The sequence below is a fragment of the Pholcus phalangioides genome, unplaced genomic scaffold, assembly GCF_987345545.1.
Source record: "Pholcus phalangioides strain wild (caught in Gottingen) unplaced genomic scaffold, Ppha-v1.0 ptg000001l_1, whole genome shotgun sequence".
Taxonomy (NCBI): Eukaryota; Metazoa; Arthropoda; class Arachnida; order Araneae; family Pholcidae; genus Pholcus; species Pholcus phalangioides.
This window is the reverse complement of record NW_028301594.1, coordinates 18,411,804-18,437,787: the sequence shown is the minus strand read 5'-3', so window position 1 is coordinate 18,437,787 and position 25,984 is coordinate 18,411,804.

Here is a 25,984-nt window from a genome sequence, read left to right as displayed (position 1 = left end):
CAGTTATGGACATAGATCCTGAACTTCTGTGACTCTCTCTCTCTCTCTTCTGACAAGAAACGGTAAAAATTACCCTCATAGTAGGGAAGCTCTCTCTCATGGAAAAAAAAACCCCTGGGTGGCAAACGTAGGACTAATTGTGTGACTTGTATATATCCCATGGGGGTTGGAGATGGCTATTTTGGGTTCCCGGAGATTGTGTTGTTCGTGTATGGGATGTTGCAGGAAATTCAAATTTGGCCTTGTTGAATTACTTGGTGCATTTTTATAAGGAACTTCACGGATTCATCAAATACTATAGTGTTCAAATTAGTTAAGTAGAAGTGCAACGGATGTTGTTTCGAACTTATAGACCGAAAAACTACAATTATTTTATTTATTTAAGACTTTGTACGATATCCTGTGCAGCCGATAAATACTTTGAGATAGGCAGACAAAAAGGTGCTAAAAATGCTTAAAGACACTAAAAGGGCGATAATAAGTGTCTGAAAACTGGCTTAAAAATTGTTGCCCTACTCCGTCTATTATTTCAATTATAGCTCATAATAATAACTGCATTATTATTCAAGTCAAATTTATTTCATGCCAAAAATAAAGTGTTTGAATTTTATTCCCATTTTACAACACCTAATATTTTACGGTCCAGTACTAATCCCCGGGGATTAAATCGATTCGATAGCCACTTTTACCAGACGCGTAGCCGGTAGAGAAAGTGATTGTGGGGCCCTTTCTCTAGGCTGGCGACACGGTTAACGGATTGATTGACATTAAAAGATAGTACATGGGGGGGGGGGGGTGTCTGTCTCTCACTATGGCTTTGATCTTTATTGCTTAAGAAGTTGAAATAAATAATTCTATGTAGAAATCAGCGCTGTCATACTTCAGTCAATGTCTGTTTTATATCAACATTAAAAATTACGAATCAAGAGTCTCGGTGATGCTGAATAAGGAAATGCTCCTACAAGCAACTAAAGATGCTCGCAAGTGCGACTTTTGCAGATGATTTATTCCTGCTCCACGCACATTTGTTCAAAATTACAATAGACCGCAGTCTACACGACTTAGTGGATGTTTGCGTGTCGAAGCAAAGCTCCAAAGAGAACTACTTCCAAGAGGGAATGCGATTTTTCGCTCGTGAGGAACACCGTATGTAAATCCTGTTTCAATCCGCTGCGACTCTTTGGCATCACGGAGTCATAAAATGCTGGGCCCTTTTCGCAGTAAGAGGCTACGAGAAAATTAAAATTGAAAGAACAAAGTCTCTCCTAAACCCACTCTTTGCATGGTTGCTTCCCCTTCCCCCTTTCCCCTATCTCAGGAATTGTTGAGAATGTGTATAAATGCCTGGTTTGCGCTGTGTTTGTGTGTGTGTGCGAAAACTCTCTCTCTCTCTCTCTACTACATTGCATGTTGAATGACTTCACAAAAGGAACTTAAAGGGTGCCCCCAAAACATGGCCGAGAACTTTCCGACGTGAATTTGTTAATGTATACACAAGAAACAAGCCCCAGCTTAGCGGAAGAAGTTTACTGATGGCATGTTCTGTGGGAAAACTGCGAAATATTTCAGAGAGTGAAGTTCATGACAAATCGTGGAACGAAATAAAAATGAATCTTCAGAGACTCCGCTTTTGTCAGTTCTCTTCGAATAAACGCCCACGAAATACATTTAAAATGAAATATGTGTGGACTTCTCTGTCTTACTATCGAATGGAAAAAAGAAACATGCACATTATTTAAATTATATGAACTACTCGTGAATATTCATGTTTCGACATTAAATTAGATCGGTCTCATCTCATCTCATCAGCTCAAACCAATATTATTCCCAGTTCCTATCAAAATAACTGATTGGGGAAAAAAAAATCTGATTTATCATTGATTAGAAAATTACAATTATTTGTCGCGGCAAATCAGGTAAATTAACAATGATTCTCATTTTAGCTGATTGACAAATCAGGGTATCACATACCGAAAAAATAAGCATTCAAAAATAATTTTTTTTGAGAACTTGAAAGCGTGAGAATAAAAGAATTTTTTTTATAATTGTTATTTTAAAAGCAGTTTTAACTTTAGTTTTATTTAATTTCTTTACAATTTAGTGTCTTAAGTTTTCAAAACGTGATATAAAACAAAATTAGAAATACATTGATATATTGGTTTACAGTAAATTCTATGTATCATTAGTACAGTAACATTGAATATTTGTAATGAAACACGAGGTAAATCACGTAACATTATTTTTATTTCGAAATTAATTTTCAGCTACTTATGTCTTTTCTGTGACCAATTGAAAGACGTGTGGAAAATCTTTAACTGTATTATGAATTTTTAGTTTCATTCATTCCTTGTAAACATTGCACTTTAATGTATAAATTAATATTATTAAAAAAATTAATAGACCTTTTAAACAATTATTAAAAATACCATAAGTTGAATATTTATTAGGATTAAATGTGTAAAAAGAAAATTTGTATACATCAAATAAGATATTTTTATATTCGTTACCCCTCTCGCGAGCTGGCGCAGTAGGTTATTTCCATGGGAAATTTTTTACATCATCTCACAATTTCTGAAATCTGAGTAATGTGAAAGCATGCGAAACCTCTGGCATCATAGTTTTTTTTTCCCCTCTTTCAAGTACATCACTTGAAGTTCTTGCAGACGGAAATATTGTATTGTTGTGTTGGAAATTATGTAATCTTGTAAGTCAGAATGACTCATGTTATCTTAAAGCTTTTTCATAAGCTATACTATCCAATTTTTAATTTCATTGAAGCTACTCAAAAACTGAAGAGTTTTGTTTGCACAGAGAGTGTGAGTATGTGTGTATATGTATGGCCTTTATCTCATCAACCGTCCGTCGTAGAGATATGATCCCAATTAAAAAAATGCTCAAAAATTGCCCTGTACCAGTTTTGAGAGTGAAAATACAGTGTGTAACAAACTGAAAAATCGGAATTTTCATACGATCTCCCTGTGCTCGAACTCCCAATTAAAAAGTTGTTGCTCTGTCCCACCTGAGGCAAGCCGAGAAAACTCCCTGTTTCTAAGTGCAGCATTCGCTGAAATATTTGAATTCAAAAATCAGAGAAAATTTTCGGAAGAACAGCAAAAACTAACGGACAACGCTCCTTTCCCTCATTTAAAGCTGTCCTTTCTCAACTTTTCTCAGATTTTTGAGTTCGAATGCATAAGCGAATATTGCACTTGGATTTTTTTTTTTTTTTTTTGGCCTCAGGAGAGACAGAACAAGAACTTTCTAATTGCAATTTAGATGGCAGGGGGACCGTATAAAAATTTTGATTCCTTATTTTGTATTTTCAAATCCGCACTGCATTTTCACTCTCAAAACTGGTACAGGGTGATTTTCGAACACCTTTTGAGCATTTTTTAAATTGAAACTACCTCTGCGACGGGTGCTTGATGAGATAACAGCTGCATTAGCATTTACAGGACAGACACCCTGTACAATTCTTATTTATTTTTTTCTTTCGTTGTTATTGTATGTACATGCAATACACAACTCTTATTTTTCTCCGTTGCTGTATGACTCTATATTGTTTTTAATTGAATGTTTTAATAAATTGATAATGTATGTAGTCTTTTGTTTCCTAAAAGTGCAATCTCGTATTCATCTTTAAAAAAAATTTTTGATTTTTTGTTTCCCTTCTGCTTGGTGTTGAAAGTTATAAATTTATTGCCACCGGATTGTAACAGGCTCACAGCCTTATAATAAAATTCCGTCCGTCTGTTCAATGCTAATATAATTCCAGTATATAATTCTACTAGAGCCTTCGGTTCTGACATCGGATTGAAACTTGGTTTTTACGAGTGTGTTTTTTAGTACGTAAATCGTTATAAAAGCAATTGTAACTTTTATGCTATAAAATATACTGTTTTTTTCCCCCTCCCTCAAGTTCTCACAAACTTTCTATGAACAGTATAACTCTATCTAGAAAGGAATTATATTCTTTTTTTTGTAAATTCTTTTACGTGAGGTTATGAAGCTTGTGAGTATTCCGGCGCAATGTCCCTCTTTCCCATCTCCAGATGAGAATATCAAACAAAGTAAAACGCCGAGAGTTTTAAGCTTGAGAGAACCGGCAAATTGTTCCAACTTCATTTCCATGTGCGGAATAATTTTATGATCTCTCCGTGTGTGCTTCATTCTTCCCACTTCTTTCCGCCATGGGAACCTTACATGCATTCCTATTGTAGGACTTACAATCCTTTTACGCGCTCCCTTTCTTCTTCTGCTGTTCATTCGGCATATGCCACCGGAATAAAAGTTTTCCGAGAATATTACTTACTTACTTTGTGTTTTAGAAAAGAGTGTGTGTGTTTATGCCAGACACATGCAGAGTGAACTTTGTTCTCTCGCTCTGAATCTGTTTATGAGAAGGTAACACGTACTTTACGTATGGCGCGTAGGGCTTTACTATTGCTGTGCCGTACTGACATTATAGTACTTCTAAAAGACTGTGTCATTCGTGTACAACTCTTTCTCTCTCTCTCTCTTTTACAATTTTGGATTCCACTGCACCTGTTTTTTGTATTACGGTTATGTATTAACACGAACAAAAGTCTCACGGAAACGCAGATTTTGATGATATTTCAGGATGAGTGATGAACTGAAAATTTCAATTTCAGCTAAATTTTAAAGTTTCATGCACATCTCGAATGAATCAAAATTATATACAGTAAAAGTACGTTATAATGAGAGCTCACAATCACAGGAAAAAATTTCTATATAATCTTTTTCTCATTATACGCGAATTCAAATTTTCTGCTCTGTCGGTTAGACTACCTAATAATAACTGTAGAAAATTACTGCTTATAACTGCTCTTCTGCATCACTTCGTTATGATACTAACGAATGAATAGGACTTGAGTCATGAAATTGATTTTCAGGCTTTTAGTAGTTGGTTCTTTAAAACGATTTTGCACAGAATTTTGTATTCTCAACATTCATTTAGCTAACTGACCGAACAAATAAAATTCTCATTGCTCAATTCTATGGTTTTATGAACTCGTTAAAACCTTGCAACTAAATGGAAGGGCTTCCTTAGTATTTGTCCAGCCATTTGAAAATAACATCAAGTAAATTCCTGCCAAATAAGCCCCGGCATTATAGATGATAGATAACCATAGCCTGTCTTTAATGGTAATACAGTGGATTCCGCTTATAAAATTTTCCCGCTTATTACGCCTTATTTTTTGTGGTTGCAACTTTTAGTACGAGTAGTAGGCCCACTCAGTGAGATTTCCCGCTTACAATGTAACTTACACGTCGAAATACGGTAACACTGTCTGTCCAACTAATTATAATCAAGTGAGTGATAATTATCGCACTCAAAAAACATTTACGTCCAATTACGTGAATGAGTATGGAACTTCTATGTAACGACACTCTGTGGACCAAGAAAAAATATTGTTGTAGAGAGGTTATCGGTTACATCGAGAGGTAGCATTATCATCAGTATCCACAAAAATTATGCTGTTCTTGGCATCGTCACTGAATTTGAACTGTTAGTTACCCCATAAAATTCCATTTGCATGTAATTCTAAAAAAAAAAAAAGTTTATTAATGAAATTCAGTTAGTTGTTTCACACTGTAAACTGGTTTACCGCACAGTACTTTTGTATACTACACTAAAGCTAGCTTCACGGCAACTTCATTCACACTTTCGGATATCGTTGTATCGAAAAGAGTTAACTATTAGACGACATGTAATTCCGAAAAAAAAATATATACTGTATATACTGTAAAGGGATTTATCGTAAGTCATAGTTAGCGAGGTTTCACCGTATTTGTTATTAAATTTTTCTCAGTAGATGAAGATGAATACGAAGTATATTTACCAATTAAATATGAGAATGTTAAGAAGAAAAACTTTATTATTTATTATGTTACGGTATTGTGTTGTTTATTCTCTCACGGTTACTCACTTTACTGAAAGTCACATACGAGACAGGGCCGAGCAAAATAAAACAAAACAAAATAAAAAAACGGTACAAATGGGCGAAAAATCTCTTCAGTTTTACAGCCCCGAGTAAAATGTACGTGAGCTACTGTAAAAGCGAGTTTTTCAAATAATGGCGTTGCCACCACCTATGTGCGAAATTGTTAACGTCCATGATGCTTTCAACTGTGTACGTCTTCTTAGTCTATGTCTTAAAAAAGAGAAGAAACGCGTTTAATGCTTTGACTCCACGTTCACACATAAATGTTTCACAGTTACGACTACAATCTACAAACACATTTTCGAAAGGTGCTCTCTAATTTTAGAAGTGGTGCTTAAGGCCTCAAAAAAAAAGTTATAACAGGGCCGCACAACGAATTTTTACTTTTCCAACACACCGTTTTATTCGTCTCTTATTCTGCCCGTAACATAGGAACGACCGAATCGAGCCTTCGATAAATACAGTGAAACCTCCCTACAGTGATACGCGATATAACGGTAAATCCCTCTTCAACGATATTTTTTCACCTCCTGTCCTGTTTGGATTGGCATATAGTCTAATGCTAAACTCTTCTCGATACAACGATACTATTTACAACGACATATCTCTTTATGATTAAGAGACGATTACTCTCTTTACAACGATAAATCTCTCTATAACGATATTTTTTGAAGAGAACCGCTACAATGATATTCTTGAAATCTCGCTCAAATTCACTTTCAGTAGCCTACTTTTTAAACTCATCATCTGCTTTTAGTCTTCCGAGGGTGTCTAATAACAACTCTATTTTGACCCACGTGACCACCAAAAGTGTTGATGAATATGTTGCTGTTGCTACTGTCTATGTAAGACATAAAGGTGTAATTCAGTAAGCATCTTTATAGGAACAATGCATCTAACTGAATCTCATTAATCAACTAATCAAAATTACAATTTTTCACTCCGAATAAACACTTTGAAACGCATTTTATGATGCACTAATAACGTAAATTTAGAAACGATGCCAACAACATCATAAATTTGTGGGACGTGATTGTAATGTGTTGCTTCTCAATACAACGATAACCCCTCTAAAATGATATTTTTTTCTTGTTCCTCAGAGTATCGTTGTATCCAGGTTTCACTATACCAAGTTGATCCTTCACCACCAACAAATCATAATCAATACCGGTCGTCTTATTCTCGCCACAGAGAGCAAGCAACAAGCCTACAACGGTAAAAGGGCCGTTCAAATCGGCAGATTTTTAGCATTTTTGACCCCTCCCCTACTCCTGTCAGCAAGTAAGCGAAATCCTGACCCCCCCCCCCCCCAATCAGCAAAATTTCGTCAGCTCTTCCCCCCTCTACCAATGCACATTGGGATCAGAGACGCACGCGGGAAGAGGGGCTCGTGTCCACTTATGCCCCCCAGACAATAAAAAATATATTTTTTTGAGGAAAAAAATAATTAAAAAAATTCAAATTTCGAAAAAGTACCTTTATATGTTATTATAATCCATTTTTCTGTTAACTTCAATGTTATTTGAAGGCTAAGAACTCAAAATTTCTTTAAGAAATTCATTGCGACCAACTCTCTAAGCCAAAATTCTAAATCCAATTCTAAACACCATGTCCCGAGGGTCAAATGTGGCTCTCGATATTAAATGATGTAGCTCGTCTCCTCAAACCTAATTTTTCAAAAATGAACTAAGCAGCATATTTACAGATCGCTTAAGTGACCTGTGGCACAATGCCAGAGCATTTACGTGGCCCGTGGCACATTTTCATATTAATCAAGTAGGCCCGTGGCACATTCGCAGATCACTTAAGAGAGACAAACTTTACGGTAGGTTCACAACACGGACACACGCATCCCAAGACACATGTATTAATTCGTCAGAAATGATGGTGAGTAATGTGGACGAGGTGTATGTGTGGTTTAGTAGTAGTCTTTTGGGTACGATAAAAACATTTCAGGTTCAATTTGAATATCAAAATCTGAACTTGAGCCATATGACCCCCCCCCAGTCGTGGGCTGTTCTAAGGGGCCCGGCATGCCACAAAACTCGATGAACACCAGCTTTTTTCAATGTTGTGTGGTGTAGCAGTAGTAGGTAGGGCCTCCAAAAAAAGGCTCGGGGATCCATGATGTTCTTAAGTCAGCCACCTCGTTGGGGAATTTGCCTGTTGTGGCGTTGTATTTGTATTAGTCGCAGGGCATCTCCCACTGCCCCCGCATCTCAGAGCAAGGTTCTGAGCCAGGATCTTCGGCGGTCTAATACGCCAAACTGTTCACGGGCCCTTCTATAATGAATTTATGGCATGACAAAACAAAAAAATGGTGGCAATTAACCCTGGCCCCAGGGCTGCAGCCCTATCAGCCCTACCCTTGCGGGGTCATGCCGAATTCGGGCTGCGAGTATCCATATTTTGTGTGTAGGAAATCTGATAACTTCAGCAGGCACACACAATAGCCCCACACATGGTGAACAAATCTTGGAAATCCGAATTCATTTATGAGCAAAAAAAAAGAAAGCATCAATTAACACCAAATTAAAGAAATGCAAAAAGAAGAGGGAATCTTTTGAACAATCAACACATGAATGTTGTAATTCTGTCTGCCTCAGAAGTGCAACATGAGAAATTTCTTTCGGCACGAAACACACACACACACGTTATCTCATCAAAAGCGAGGACGAGGTGCAAAATCTGTTAGTTTTCATTCGCGTTCGAAAATTTCAAGGGGGGAGGCGAAAAATAATAATAAAAAAATAAAATAAAATAATAAACGCGTATTTATTCTATACGAAAACTTAAAATGGGGGGGAGAAGAATTCATTAAACACGTTCCGTTCTTCTTGTGGGAAATCCACAGCTGCTATTTTAAGGGTTCCCCTTCGCCCCCCAATATCTTTTTGATAAATTCACTGCCTCGCCTACGGTTTTTGATTAATCCATCTATCTTTTTCCAACTATGGAGGAGGAAAATGGCGAATTATTCGCTCTATTCAGCCTCTCTCTCTCACACACACCTTTTCTCTCGCCGCTCCATCTATTTTACTTAACAATTCGTGCGCTGCTGGTTCAATTCCAACCTATGAACAATGTCTGGGTGCTTTGGGTTGGCACAGTGGAAAACATAATCTTCTAAAAACGGTGCTTTCGGAAGGAAAAATAAAATAAAATTCCTTTTTTTTTTTCCAAAAAAAAAACTAGGGAATGAGCCTAAATAACATTGAAGGACCTCTTGAAAGTTGGTTAGGGGTTGGAGTGAAGAAGAAGAGGTTGTTCACGCTTCTGTGATTGGTTCACGCAACGGAATATCAAAACCAATGAGACCATCTCTTCCCCTCTTGCTCTCGTTCTCCCTTTTCACGGGTTTTTGTGTTTTTTATTTTGAAGATTCCACCTTTTTTTTGTTATGAATGGACCGAAATCATTTCCAGAAATTGATAAAAATATAATTTTTTTTTTCAATTAAAAAAAACAACAATTTTAATACTTACACTCGATTGCTTTTGTGATTGAATGCGTGTAATTTCTGTTTAAGGAGGGGATGGGTAATTGCACTGTTATTTCCAATATCGAGGATTTTGTAGATTGTTTTTTTGCAAGAATTATAGAAGTGTTTTTATTGTCGGAGAATCATTTTGGCTTCACTAATGCCTGTGTTAAAAAAAAAAGACATCCTGAAATATATGTATACTGCATATCAAAGATGGTAAAATTTTTGGAGAGTGTCAACCACTTCACGAAAAATGTTCACTTGTTATCTACTAAACCAGACATGCATCTCGTCCATATTCCTCTGCGGAACCTCTAACGAATTGGTACATGTTGGAATGTGCGCGTGCGTACGGTGAAACCTGGCGTGAAGTTTGTTTGTGTGTAATGCTTGTCATGTGTAGTGCTGCCATCTGCCACCAGTTTTTCCAACTATGAGTGAAGCATAATGATTGAATTCGTTGTAGGCCTGTTGCTTTCTGTGGCGAGACTTTTTAATGGGGAGATCGGCTCGCTCGTTGGGAACCACGGGAAACCAACTTCAGCCGACCACCACTGTAGTGACGGCGGGGTTCGAACACGGATCCTCGCGATGCGAGTCCGTCACTATTTCCACTCGACCAGCGAAGCGGCATTTAAGTGATCTGGGAATGCAAACGCGTAGCTTCAAATGTTTACACTGCACGAGTAGGTATCGGGGAGGGGGGGAGGGATATGATTGAAGTGTTTCAAATTTTCAACGGGATGGATAAAATTGACCATGAGTTAGTACCGTCTCGATACATCGTCAATCAACTCCTTCGAAAAGAGGACACCAGTATTGATTGGTAAGGGACAAGTCTAGATTGGTGCCGAAGGGAGTTTTTCCTATAATAAGGGTTCTGACTAAATGGAATAGGTTACCTCATGGGGTCGTGAATTCTAACACAATTATGTAACACGGTCAAATAGAAATACGATAAACATGTTGGGGTAAATCGAGAAGTTATCCATACTTAGATGCGAAACAGTAATTTTTAATGGGCAGTATATTTATATTGTATCGTAATTATTAGTTTTTTATTTCTCTTATCGGGTTGCTGTAGTTTTCATGTATTTAGATATTTATTCGACATCCGTATTTTTTATGGGCATCTTTTTCCAGCCACCTCATTGGGCATTTTGTTTGTTGTGGTCTTGTATTCAATTCATTTGTATTCAATGTTCTGTCAATGTGTGCGGCCAGATAAAATGAACAAGAAATGTGCACTGGCAACTTGAGGGGGATCTGGAAATATGTCGGCCAGTTTAAGTTATCTGACATTATGTCGCGGGTCACTTAGGTGATCTGGAAATGTGCACTGGCAGCTTAAGTTATCTGGAAATGTGCCGCGGGCCACTTGAATGATTTGGTTATCGGTTCGCAATCGAATGAAATGTTTAATTGACACTGATTGAAAATGATAGTTTTCAATTTCTCATGAATTTTTCTCCAAAAATATGAAAAATTTTAAAACGGAAAACCAAGGTAATCGTTTTTGCATGGGAGCTATTTACGTTATGATGTAATACTTTTTATCCAGAGGCCCGTTGACATTCACAGTGAAAGGGCGCAATGTGGGCTAACCACTGTTCATACAAACAAACAATGCTTGTATGAATACTTCGATTTAGTTAATTTTTACAAAATTAGGTTTTAGGGCACATCAGATGACTACGAGGGCCATATGATTGAGCATGTACGCCGCAGATGATAAACTCTGTCGTTTCCTGATAGTTTCAATAAAATACAAGGTGGGAGGGGGGGGGGGGCACCTAATCACCAGTAATTTTTTTTTATTCCGGTTGGTCGCCTAAACAAAATTGTATTCTAATAGTGCCAATCCAGTTGTGCCGAGTTGTACCTTTCAACAGCCAATACTTTTCGAATGGAAATACAGTATATAATTGATTAATAAAAAGTTTTAGTTTTCTTTTATCAAAGCGGTTGCAAATTTGTTTCTGGAAGTGTGAGAGAAGCCTCAGACGCGGAGTAAATGCTACATGTCAAGGATATAACTGCACAAAATACAATTTGTCATGAGCATTCCGTTCAAAACAACAGAATACAGAAAATCGATCGTCATATTTCATTCGAATTAATTACAAAAATGTTAAGGTATCCAGATGATAGCTTCATTGAGCCAAATATCGAACAAAAATATTCATTCAATTCCAACAAACCATAGAGAAAAAAATCAACAAAGTCATAATTAGATTGATGAATACCAAATGATACTTGAAATCGGGCCACACTTCTTGTATCTTATCACTAACCTCTAAGACAGGGGACCTTTTTCAGCCGCGATCCAAAATCAGCAACAAGATTATCTGTTGTGGTGATCAGCTTCGTGACCCATGTGATTTTATTTTTAGAAATTAGAGAAAACAGTGACCCAATAAATGCATTTATAACAGAACTGTAATTTTTGCGACGTAAAACGGATTTTTACGACCCATCTCGATGCGAATCAAGTTTGTGTCGTGATCCATAATCTCAAGAGCCCCTGGCTGTTAGAGAATTTGTAATACACACCTTGGAAGCCCCTGCACAACAGCTCTTTGGGACGGAAGCATAGCTTAAGAATTCCTGGCTGTAAGTGAATTTATACGACCTATCCGGAAGCCCCTGAGAACAAAGTCTGGGTTGTGACCCATGGCTCGAGTCCTTGGCTAAGTGGATTTTTACGACCCATCCCGGAAGCTCCAACGAATGAAGGCTGGATCGTGATCCATACCACAAGAATCTCTGACTTTGTACGACACTTTTCGGAAGCCCTGCGAATCATGTCTGAGTCAGGACCCCATAGCTCAGAGTTTCTGGTTGTTAGTGGATTTAGATAACGACCCATCTCGTGAGCCCCAGCAACCAAACTTTGGGCTGCGATCCATAGGTCAAGATCCCCTGCTCTAGAACGTGGAGCATGTGTTTTTGCGAAAACTACATCCAAAACATATGCTCTTCCACACAACCGATAAATCTTTTACGCGTTTTGTGCTTTTTAACAATAATGTAAGGGAATAACTTCCACAGCAGGTAAACATCTCCGAAATCTATACGCGAGATCAAGCGATACATTATATTCTCTGGGTGACAGTCGGGTACCACGATGTCAACCTATTGATCCAAATAGATCAATAGGAGGAATAAAAAGACATCCCATTCCCAAATACTCATCCTATTGCTCCCACTAGAGGATAAAATGGTATATTTCATTTTGTAAGGGACAGCACCTTATCTCCGATCGAATCAACAAATATACATAAAAATTGACTCCCATTCCCGAGAAATAGATAATAATACAATATAATACGAGACTTTCAGTTTATACAAGAGGTAAAAGGATATAAAAGGGTTTCCTCATAATCCATCATCATCTCTTTTTGTAGATATCGAGATATTATCAGCCCGATTTTCGATTGTAAAAGGACAACAGGATGGCTTTGGATCACGTGATTCAGTTCCTTAACACCGTCAAACTCAATTGCAACGACATTGAACATTCTACGGAATTTCGTTATTTTAATCGAGTTGTCGTTAAAACCAAGTTTGACGTTTTCCAAAACATTTCGAGTATGAAAAATTGAAAATCAGATTCAATTAAATATAAAATTTAATTATTTCACTCCAGTTAGGGTGACCATATTTTATCGAGAAAAATACGGTAAATTGGGATAATAATAAAGCCACCAGCATTTCACCGATTCCTGCCAAAATACGGTATATTGTCAATTGTCGGCGAAATTGTGCCTAAAAATAACTGTTGGCTGGAAATAAAGTGCTACAGCAAGTGTGTGAAGAATTAATTATTTTAGACTGAAGAAATAGAGTTCTCTTACATGACAAATATGTGAGAGGAATATATTTATATAATTTCATATTCTTATAATACTTATTTATGATATGCAAATTACCTTCATTCCTGATTTTAGTACAGTCGAATCTCGTTTTAACGAATATCATTATAGTGAAAAATCTCGTTTTAACGAACACTTTTCTAATCGCTCAGATAATTTTACATAGCAACAATGCAAAAACCTGGAATTATTTTATAACGAAATTTCGTTATAACGGAGTGATTTCTCCGGTCTTCGTTATAACGGTATTCTACTGTATTTCAATTGAAGCCAGGGTCACTACTGGGGGGAAGGGTGTCCCGGTTGCTGGTCCGGGAGGGGGAGCGTAGAATTTAACTTTTAACTTGTCCTTTCACATTACGCAGGCCACAAAAATGCATGACTGCCCCAGCTGACAGATGATCTAGTTGTGGCCCAGATTGAAGCAAGCTTCGTTGCGAAAGCGAGACATTTTTTTAGGAATTTTCTAGGAATTTCTTGGAAAGCGGAAAGTGTCGTTATATCTGAGGTCACTGCGTTTTCATCAACGTTATAAGCAAGGTTCATTTACATTATTCTCCATGGGAGTAAGCCTGGACCTCCGATTATTGACGTTAAAGCCGAGTTGCCGTAACAACCGAGTTTGACTGTACCAGAAGCTGAACGTATCTGATGAAGCTGTTGCCCCAAGAATATTCATAATTACTTAAAGAAAAATTTACGATTCCAAAACCGTTGAATTTGGCTCCCATTACCGCGGGGCCAATTACAGGATTTTTGTCCCGCAAATTTGCCATGACGTGGCTGGGTGAAGGTAGTTATAGGAAAACGCGTAAATTTTTACGCCTCCAGTAAAACAATTCATCAGCGTGTGTGTGTTGGAGACCCGGGAAAATTTGGGGGGGGGGAAGTGGGGCAAGAGTTCTCCAAAAGTATATTTCCATCGTTTTCTAAAAGTAGGTTGGTTGTAGTGTGTGGTGGGGGGTTGTGTGAGGGCAATTTATGGAGCTTCGCGCAGAGTTAGTCGTGGAAATTTGCATGTTTGCTATGCTTTTGCCTGCTGCTGCTCGTGGGGGCCTCACTCAAAAATTGCGTGCCGTCGACATTGGGCGATGGAAAGGGCGCTGGAGGTTGAGAAGAGAATGGAGAATATTATAAAAGGGAGTTTCTCGGAGGGGGGAGCAGGAGCAGGGGGGGGGGAGAATACTAGATGGCGTGCAGCGAAATGAGAGAGCGATTTTCGGTCCGCCACAAAACGCGCGAAAACGAATAATTGAATAATTCAGTGTGGCGGTAAAAGGAGGGGCTTAATACCGTTTAGCAAATCTTTCAGGCGTTCGGGGGTTTTAGGCGCAGTTTTTCATTTTAAAACAATAATCTATAGGTTCATCTCTCTCTCTCTTGTCTGAGTTTCTGTGAGTGACTGTGATTATTGAAGTAATGAATCGTTTTTTTTTCGGGTCGCGGGTATATCGGAATAGAATCATAAGTTTATTATTTCTTTAATCATTGAAAACTGTGTTCTGGGGGTTAATTTTGTGTCTATTTTTTATGTAAATTATGTTTCTCTGCTGAGAACAATTCATTTAAATACTTAAACAGGAATTTCTTGAAATTTTTGAAACATTCATAGAAAGGATCCGACTTTTCTGACGGCGCGCTGGGCATATAAGTGGACTCATGAACAGAAGTTTGATAATTCCGATAATTCCGGGGGGGGGGGGGTAGTGCGTGTGGTAGGCCGGCCTACTCGAGTTTTGATGAAAACTGGGCATTGAGGTGATTTTGTTACTGATAGCGGATTTAGTGATTTTTCTCCGGACGTTTGAAGAAGTTGGTAAGTATTTGTGGTCACACATAACCAAATTAAAAATGGTTTAAAATTTCGAATTGAATAGCATGGTAAAAGAGTTTTATAAAAATAATTAGGAACTTAAGAATCATTTTCCATGGAATCGATACCTATAGACTTTGATGTCACGGATTATTCATTTTTTTTCATAGATTGATATTCATAATGTATTTAGAATCACTGATAAATAGATAGACCGCTCCGAAAACACGTGTGAGTTAGTTGTGGAAATATTGTTCAAATTCGGGAGCTATGGGGCTCTGAGCAATTTTTATACACACCTGTGCAGAAATTTGGCCAATACGAATAAGTCAGATAGCTATACAATTTCAGTTTGAGGCCACCTTAAATTTTGCATGTGCTAGGCTAAGTGACCTGACTAGGATTTTTTTGAATCGGCAAAAGTGAATTTTGTGTCCCCTCTACTGTGAAATTCGATAATTTTATAAAAGTATTTTCTGGTCACCCTCTCCCAAAATTTGCTGCCGCTTAAAGTTTGTCAGCGGGACAGTTGACGCCTTTGCTACCCTCTAGCTCCGGCCCTGACTGGGCAAACACGTGCTCGACACCCGCAGTTTTGCCACTAGAGGGACTATTAAATTTTTTTATTTTCATTGATTATAATATTCATGATATATTTGGAGTCGGGGTCACATTAGACAGTTCCACGAACTCGTGCGGGTTAATCAGAGAAAACATTGTTTAAATTTGGGACCCCTAAAGTCATTGGGCACTGAGGAATTTTCTCAGTCACTTATGTAGAAATTAGATCTGTATGAATTAGTCAGTGATTATAGGCCTACTGCATAACTTGAATTTTGGACTCCCTAAAATTTTGTGAGCGATGGGCAAACATGAGCAAGTTCCATGAGGAAATTATGCCCAGTCTAGGGACACGAAGCAGATACGCGAGGCTTTGTGACTTAGCTCCTGATTATGGTGTTATTGAATGTGCTCGATGGATAAGAATCCAACAGCTTATATAGAGCCTACTTTAAAATTGAAAAAAAAACTCCCATCAGGAAAGTACACATCAGCTGAGAGAGAGAGAGAGTAATTTTGGTATCATATGACAAACCAACAACGCCCTACAACCACTAAGGTAAGACAACCATTGTCAGGAACTCTTCACTGCCCTATCCAAAATAAGTATATCCTTCGATTCTTTACGCAATATTTTGACAGATCCCTTGGCGGAAATTTCCTCAAAAGAGAACCAGATGATTAATTGAAAGCCCGTCTCTCAGAGTTTATGCTAATAAAACGGTGGAAAATGGAAGAATACAGGCGGGCGGCTGTTCCGAGGAGAGAAATCGGGGGGTTGGGGGCGGCTAAAGGCGCTATACAGTGAATGAAGAGCGTTGGAAGATCTAAAAGGAAAATTCCTAGAAACGATGGGAATTGAACAGCTGGCCTTCAAAACACTTTATTTCAGCTTTATCTCTCACTCTCTCTCTCTCTTCTGTATGTGTGTGTGTGCGCGCTTTTACCCTCTTCTTCCAACACAAACTCGCAGAATTTAATCACAAATATCAAGTGCACAAAATGATTTTCCTCCTCCCAATGTTACATCAGTACCACCAGTACACGTCTCAGAGACTCGACCCTCTCTCTCTCTCTCTTTCTCCATCTTGTTCATCTTCTAACCAACTATAACCTCTCACTTCGAAAATAGAATTGTAGCTCATTTCCCGTTCTAATCTAAATGAATTGGAAAGAGAGAGAGAGAGGAGAGAGAGGGAGAGAGAGAGAGCCTAACAACTCTTCTGATTTCTCCTCTTCAAAGAGTAATTTATTTAAAATTGTAAACTGTGTTTAGAAGGAAATTTGTAAATTAGTTGTTTGGAAAAGAGAGTGAGGGAGCACCCCCCACCCCCTCATAAGCGAGCCAACTCGGTAAGTTCTGGTTAATGGCATGGAGATGGTGGGTCTGTAAAACCGCTCACCACTACCCCCACCATTTTCCTATATATATATAATATATAACGTCACTTGGCTCTTAACCGGGTGTTTTTCCCAGAAATTTTCGTGTTACAGAACAATTAGAGCTTTGTAAAGGAACATTTGCTTCCTTAAGACGTGTTACCTCCCATAAAATTGAAATGCTGGTTGTGTTGTGTGTGTGTGTGTAAGAGATGGAAGGGGGGCGAAGAGATAATTTTGTATATGTGTAATGTGTTTGGCAAAAGTTTTAATGGTAAAGTCAAACTTTTCGATGTGATGAATGATCGAAGGCGAAGAAGCGATTTTCGTTCGTTTCAAGAGAATCGGTGGTGGGAGGGCTTCTCAGAAGAATGCAAGGCTTGAGAATTCCCTCTTTCACCCACATTTCACCCTTCTCTGTCTTATATGTTTAGTTAAAGATTTAGTGCCTTCATAACAAAACTCGAAAACAATATAATAAATCTCTAGTTATGGTAGAATTTTAGGTACGTGGAAAAATGGCTACCCTGTGTAGGAGTAGAAATTTTTACGAATGTATGTTTTCCTTAATTAAGTTGAATTAATTTAGTGATATTTTCAAGTATGTAATTTAAATATTTAATTTTATTTGTAATTTATTAAATTCTCCTTCCGTTATACCTTCCGTATCTGGCAAAGACAATAGGGCTGAATCCATTTCAGATATAAGTAAATATGCCTGTAGAACTGCAAAAGTGCTATAAATAAGGTTTTTAAAGACTAGTAAATACTTTGATTGAACGATTGTGCCAAACTCATGACATCTGGTAGCAGAAATTTCACAGCTATGTCACTTTCTTTCAATCTTGTATCAAATGACGATAACGCTTTTTATTTATTTGGTTCATCTTATTTTGTTCATTTTTATTTTCTAGTAATTTCGTGCGTATAATTCGTAGAGGCATATAATCCGCAGATGCAAATTATGCTACTTTGAGAAAAAAATGTTATCGTCGCAACTGCGCATAATAAAGAAGTGAAAATTTCATCAATAACTAAATCTTTGGAAATGGAATGGATTGTTCGCCACAATTTTGCAAAAAAAAAAAATGTCGATTGTTCCACTGGCATTTATAAGCCATCTTTGTGAAATTTTCAAATAAATTATTTTTCACGAATTAAAGAAAAAAAGAAAGTACATATTTTGCTACTCCTTTCTCTTATAGGAAAAAAAAGCGGCAGGTATAAGAAGCATCAGTATAGAATCTGCACTAAGTTATAATTTTTTTTTCATCCGCAGATTATACGCAGAAAAATACGGCACCGTTGTTTGTGTAAAACTTTCGCAATTTTTTTTTCCATGAATGCTACATTGTCAGAATCAATCACTGGAAGCCTCAAAAACTGGAATTTAAAACACATTAAATTTATGCTCTTTCCAAAAAAATTAAAGTAATTCCAGAGAAACACAACAGCACGTGAATACGTCAATATGCAGTTCGACACAATGAATCGATCAATCGTAGTTTCAATGAATTAATCAATCAATTGTGGTTTCAATGAATTAAGCAATCACTTAAGGTTTATTTTAATTTATTCTAATACACAAAGGAGACAGGTGCTGTGTTGTTTCCTTGAAGGGAGCGGCGATATCTCGTCATTGCGAATTTAAATTTTACTGTTCTTAAAGTGAATTAAATCGCGATAAAATATGGTAATTCATGAAAATTATACGAAATATTTCGCTGGAGAAACACTGAGGAGCGACAATACAGTATAGGGGTAGTATTTTGTGATATTTGTCTTTTTTTGGGATTTGAATCAAAATAACTTCCTGCTACACGTGAAAATTCAGAGTCATCAAGATTTTCTCTTCGATTCAGATATATTTTTGCTGTTGGATCTAGTATTCCGAATATCCTCATGGGAATGGAAGGCAAAAAAACCAGAATTTTTCACGAACAAAAAATAGAGGAAACCCTCGAACAGAAAAGATGATTTTTTCTAGTTTTCTTGTTTTTCCTTATCATCTTGTGTTTCTTTCCTTTCGGCCATTTGCGCCATATGTCGTCAGAGGTTTGTACCGTCGAATGTTCCAGGCAGTTTCACGCCCCCTTCGCTTTCTTGACGGAGGCATAATTCACTAACTCAATAATCCGTAAAAGTGACGGGGAGTATTCGCAAATTTCATCCGGGACATGCTTCAAGGGATCATTTTAGAATTCTTCTTACATGTCGGTTCATAGTCAGCCGCTATGATAATAAAATATATCTTCCGTTCCGATAAGAATTACTCTATAATTTTAAAATATTAATATTTTGAAGATTTGCATCTTGGTAAAAATCCTATCGCGAAAACATGGTGTGCCCTGAGGCTTGGTGTGCAATGACGATTAAAAGTGCCGCCAAGATCTTGTGGGGGATGTCACGAGATGTTTGAAATGTAATCTCTCTCTCGATTCCCCATAACTGCCACGAACTTTAAAAATTTTGAGAATCATTCCCTTTAAGAAACACGTTTGAATTAGAGACACACAGTTGGTCTTATCACTGTTACAATAATTGTAACATAAATAAGTAACATAACTTCTGTCTAAAGTCCCATAAATAAATTAATATATTAAGAATGGTTTATTTGCCGAGAAAAATACAATCATATCACGATGAATGAATTAAAATTTTGTCCCACCTTTCTTCCATTCCAATTTAATGCTCTTGACCACCAATTACTAAAGTTTGCCACCCTGGGCTATAATAATGCCCCTCTTGTAAATATGCCTTTGGGACAACTCTCATATATATACATGCAGAAATTTTCATAGTTTCTCCTTTAGAAAACACATTTAACTTCATATTTTATCAGAGAATTTTTCATGGGAAAAACACATTAGAAACAATATTTCAGTAAAACTTCTCTTAGCGGACACCCCTCTCAGAGGCGCTCACCCTTCTTTTACGATCAAATAATAATTTCCCCTGGTATGATAAAAGTATGCATTTAAAACCCCTGGTTAACGGTTCCCCCCTACTTTTGCGGACGAATTTTCTTGCTCCACCGGTGTCCGCAAAAAAAAGAGGTTTTACTGTATACCCATCTTATTTTTGTATTTATTCATCTATATACATAGACAATTCAAAAGGCAATCAGAGCTCAATAGTAGAGACAGAAAACCAATATAAAATAATGAGACAAATACATGAATACAAATACATGCAAGACAAAGCAAAACGATATTAAAGAAATAATACATAAATACAAGACCGAATGAAAAATAAATGAAGCTAAAAATTTATCATGATTCAACGGATAGAATCACAACTAAAAGCAAGACAAGCAGGTATAAAGACCAATAGGGCCCAACTTTGACTTCAGGGAGACTGATAGAAATTAAGGGTCTTACTCATGGTTGAAGATTTTTGAATTTCCTAGAATTATGGTTGCAATGGACAAATGTCCTATCAGCACATATGAAATCAGGATCCTGAAATGGTGGAGTGTTATAAAACCTATCAATCGAAAATATTTAAGGCCAGCTCAAAAACCTTGAAAATAAATAAATAAATAAATAAATAAATATATTAAGGAATGGCAATAAGTAGAGCCCGGATTATATTCGCTAAAAAAGTGGCGAAATATGCACTAAAAACACTGAAATTTGTACCAAGAAACACGGAAATGTGTACTAAGAAATGCTGAAATATTCATTAAAAATGCTGTCATATGCCACGAAATGAAAAGTGAAAACAAATCCATCTAATAATGCCAAAGTATGACACTAAAACGAAAAATATACGTTAGAAATGAAAAATATGCATTTAAAAATGCCAAAAAATTTCATAAAAATTTTGAAAATATACATTTAAAATGCTTAAATATGCATAAAATAAAAAATACGTTAAAAACTATTCAATAAGCCCCGAAGGGATATAAACAGGAATATTAAGAAATTTACGTAAAATGAAAAAAATATGCAATTAAAAATGCTTGTTTCCTTAAAGAGGGAAAATATACGCAAAAAATTAAAAAAAAAAAAATTCATATTAATAGAATAAGCAGAAAGTAAGTACTGAAAGCAAAGAAACATATGCAGTAGAACTAAAAATATTCATAAAAAATGAAGAAAAACTACTTTGAGTGCAAAAATGTGCATTGAAAAATGCCTAAAATTACAATGAACATTACTCAGTGTCAAAATATTTTTTTGAAAAAACAATAAAAAAAATTGATTAAATTTGAAAAATAAAAATATAAAAATAATCTTGAATATACATTAGTCCAATGAGATTAAAAAATAAAAAAGGTGCTAAAAATAAGCACGTATGGTTTTTATACGTTTATATGTACATAAAAAAGCGCTGAAATACGCGATTGCATATGCACTTATGCATTCTCTTATAATCCTTGCCCTACATAATGAGATTAATCACACATAACGCTAAGTAATTATTACGAAAAATGAATATACAACAGGCTATGCACGAAATCGCATTCGTGCTCACATGTGCTTTACTGCGAGAATTAAATCTCGTCAACAGCGATTTCATACCGTAACAAAAAAACGCGAAAAAGCTTCTTCGAAAATTTAGCTTGGGTGAAAGCCCCTCTCTTGACTCAAACATTACCTCCATTTTGTTCGTCAACTTTTCAGTACAAGTTCAAAATTTCTACGGGTAAGAAAAACACAAAAAAAAAAAAAATTGAAAATAGAGAAATAAAAGAAGACCGAGAAAACTTTGAAATTTCGCGAACATTTCCAGAATTTCGAGCTGCGACCATGTGAACCATTATCGTAAAAATGGGAAATGTGTGTTGTTGTTGGAGGGAGAGAGAGAGACTGGCGTTCCAATAAACGGGACAGCCGTTCCACAGTTTACCATATAAATAGGAACGCCGTTACTGGAACATTTCTTTTATTTTTCCCGAACACCTTTATTCCTTTTTTTCTTTGGATATATATATAAAATTCTCTACAAGAACCAAAAACTACAAACAGGTTGGAGGTTTTGTTTTGTTCTATATATTTCATTTTATTTTTCTTAGGGAGCGGGGCAGCAGTGCAGAGTTGGTTATATCGGGAATGGCTTCAGGCATTTTATTAAGGAGGTATTTCTCAGAAAATTTCTTCCTTTTGGGAAAAAAAAAAGGAAATTTATTTATTTTCTTTTTTTTCCCCCCTTGTATTTCATTGAATTGTTTTATTTATCCGAGGAATTGGCAGCACCCATCGTGCTAGTAAATAGGCATGTGTGTTCTTAAAAAAAAAAACGGTAATATTACTTGATCGCACGAATTCCTTTTTTCGACTTATTGGGGAATTTGTCAAAGAAACTTGTCAAAACAGCTATTTTTTACCCGTTTTCATTTATTTTTGTAAATATCGCGAGTGATGTATATTTTTTTGAATTTTTTTTTAAAAATAAAAAATAGGTTTTTTTTTAAAAATCTATTTCACGAAATTCAAAATTTTCGGAATCGCTTCAAACACGGGTATATCATTTTTCATTAATATTGCGAGCGTTTTGAGTGGATACGATGTTTTATAATTTTGTATTTCAAAGGAAATATCGATTCATTTGAATACCAGAAATATTATTTCGCTCTTTCTTGAACACGATGATTTTTGATAACATTTTTATATATGCATTTTAATGATATACTTTGATAATAAATGCTGCATTGTGGACAATATGAATTCATCGTTTCGAATCAGTTGGTTGTTATTGATTACTGCGTTACTTACCTTTTTTTCTTCCTAAATCCTAAATCCTAAATATGACATAGTGATACATCATGATGAACGAAGATACTAAATTCATTTGCTTAACTGGAAATTAAATTTTAATTTTTCTATATCTGCTAAATACTGTGAAATTCGAATTCCGCATTTCGAATTAATTGTATAATAAGAAACGATGCGAATTTCAACAATGGCCTTCAGACTGTAACAAGTTCAACAATGACCTTCAGACTGTAACAAGTTCAACAATGACCTTCAGACTGTAACAAGTTCAACAATGACCTTCAGACTGTAACAAGTTCAACAATGACCTTCAGACTGTAACAAGTTCAACAATGACCTTCAGACTGTAACAAGTTCAACAATGACCTTCAGACTGTAACAAGTTCAACAATGAGTTTCAGACTGTAACAAGTTCAACAATGAGTTTCAGACCAACAAGTTCAACAATGAGTTTCAGACCAACAAGTTCAACAATGAGTTTCAGACCAACAAGTTCAACAATGAGTTTCAGACCAACAAGTTCAACAATGAGTTTCAGACCAACAAGTTCAACAATGAGTTTCAGACCAACAAGTTCAACAATGAGTTTCAGATAATGAGAAGCAATACGAATTTCAACAATGACTTTCAAACAATTAGCTTCAAACAATGGTTTAAGATTGAAAACAACATCTCCAAAGAAAGTCTCATTCAAGTTTATGCTTAATATTTCTAATTTACTACTACTACTAATTTACTGATTTACAATCTTCTACTACCATTTTTTTTAGCTACTCCCAAATCTCAAACAGCTTCATGATTGAAATTTTGCAAGAACAACCAACTTTCCATCATCATAATCTGAATCTTCAACATCATTGTTTCCAGATTTAGAAAAGGGAGGACTTATCCGCAACTCCCCACTGACCCGAACTGAAGCTAAATGGGACTGTTATATACATATCTTTCCCATTTCTGACCCCTTCTAATTTCCATAATGTTCCTGCTATACAAAGGAAAAAACACACACACACAAGCACACTTGCTCCCCTTAGATCGGAGGGAGCGTAAAATATATACGTTGCAGTAACTTCAGGATAAAGTGGAGGAGAATAAACGTTCCAATTACACTATTCTTCTCCCTTCCGATTTCTCTCTAGGGAACTTTTACTCTTAGTTTTTGCATTGGGAATACAGTACACACAAGAAATACAACAAGGTATGGTACGTACTGGTGGGGGGAAATCGAGGTTTAGTTCATAAATCGGAACCAACTTTTTTATTTTACAATTTAGGGGCGAGCAAATGTTAGGCAGGGCGTGAAATGAGCTATTCGATTTTGATGCATACAATCTGGTGCCTCGGCAAATAATGAGCATAAGAAAAACGTATGGGGCAAGTGTGCTCAAACTTTCAGAGAGTGCGGGCCACTTCATTTGTTTGAAAACGTGTCGCGGGCCATTTCAGTGATCTCTTAATGTACCGCTGGGCACTTGAGTGACCTGAAACTGTGCCGTGGGTCACTTTAAGCGATGTGAACTTGCCCCGTGGGCCACTTAAGTGACTTGATACAGCACCGCGGGTCATTACCGTGATTTGTGAACGTGATGCGGGCTGCTTGCTTAAAAGCTGCTTGCTTCATTCAAATGTAAATATGCCACAGGTTCCTCAAGTGATCTATAAATGTGCTACAGACCACGTAAAGGATGTGCAAATATCTTAAAAGTGATCTAGAACTGTGCCGCGGTTCCAATAAGTGATCTGGGAATGTATTACATGCATATGGGTCACATAAGTGTTCTGGGCATGTACTGTGGGTTATATAAGTCATCTGGAACTGTGCCGAGGATTCATCAAGTGATCAAGAAATCTAGTGCGGTTCACATAAGTGTTGTTAGATAAAATTTGTTCTGCGGTCGCGGGCCACATCAGATGATTCCAATGGCAACATATGGTCCGCGGGCATGGGTTGAGCATGTATGGTACATGGTATACCTTGGGACTCACATGTTTGGGAACATGGACTTAAGACGGGAAGTATGGATGCATGTACAAAACAAAATAGTTATAATAATAGTTATATATATATATATATATATATTAGAATTTTTCCTGTTTTTTTAATGTTTGGATTTTTAGCAAGTTGAACATTACACATTCAACGTAAATTTTGATCAAAAAACGAACTCGGCTGATACTTGCTAAAATCTGGCCATTGGGGATATCTTCAGCTTGAAGACACAATAATTCTCAATTAGCTGGTAAATCGTTAACGAGCCTGCGCTTATCTTCTAGTTCTAAAGCAGTATTATTCACCGTATCATTAAAAAAAAACTATGTTTTATAAATTTTAAGAGGCTCGATTTTTAACGAACCCCCTAATTTACGAATCAACTAGTTTTTATGAACAATCTGGTCGCAAAAAATATGTCATATCTGTGAACGCCGTTCCCATTCACGAACTTTCGTTCATTTTACGAATTAATTGTTCACGTCCGTTCAAGTTCGTGGCAACGAGCGTCGACTGCATTTTTTTTCCCTACCACATTTGTGTCTAATGGAAATTTAAAATTCTTAATTTTACTAGCGAATAAAGAAATAAAAATTGGCAAATGAAAATAGCTCCTATTCATTTTCGTAAATACCGCCGAACATCCTTAACCCTTTCAACGGCAATTAGAAATCAAATAAAGTAAACCCTCCTCCAAAATGCCATATCTTTTTTAATCAATCAGGCTTTCTTCCAATTTTCAGCAGGTGCAAACTAAAGGCTATAGGGAAGAGCTTTCTATTGAGAAATCATTTTTACGAAGTATCTCATTTTACAAAGTATCTCAAAATATCATTCATGCAAAATATTGTCAATGCTAAAATAAGAGGCTTTCGTGGAGGCGAGAAATCTCGTCATTGCCGTTTGAAGGGTTAAGTCGACAAAATATTTTTCACGTTTTTAATAAAATCGACGTTTCGTCGATCAATGCAATATTCAGTTAGTAGGAAATGTTTTTGGTATTTTAGCGATTTCGTCTTAATTACGTTCGAACTGTAGGCAACTGCAAGTGTTCATTTACATACTGTAAGGGGGTTAGAGTCAGAGTGGTGTGAGAGGTCAATTAATATTTATTTTGAGAAGAAGAATATTCTGCTACAACGTTTTTTAATAAGTTGCCATGTTAAAACTTTTGTGATTTCACAATCTAGTGGCG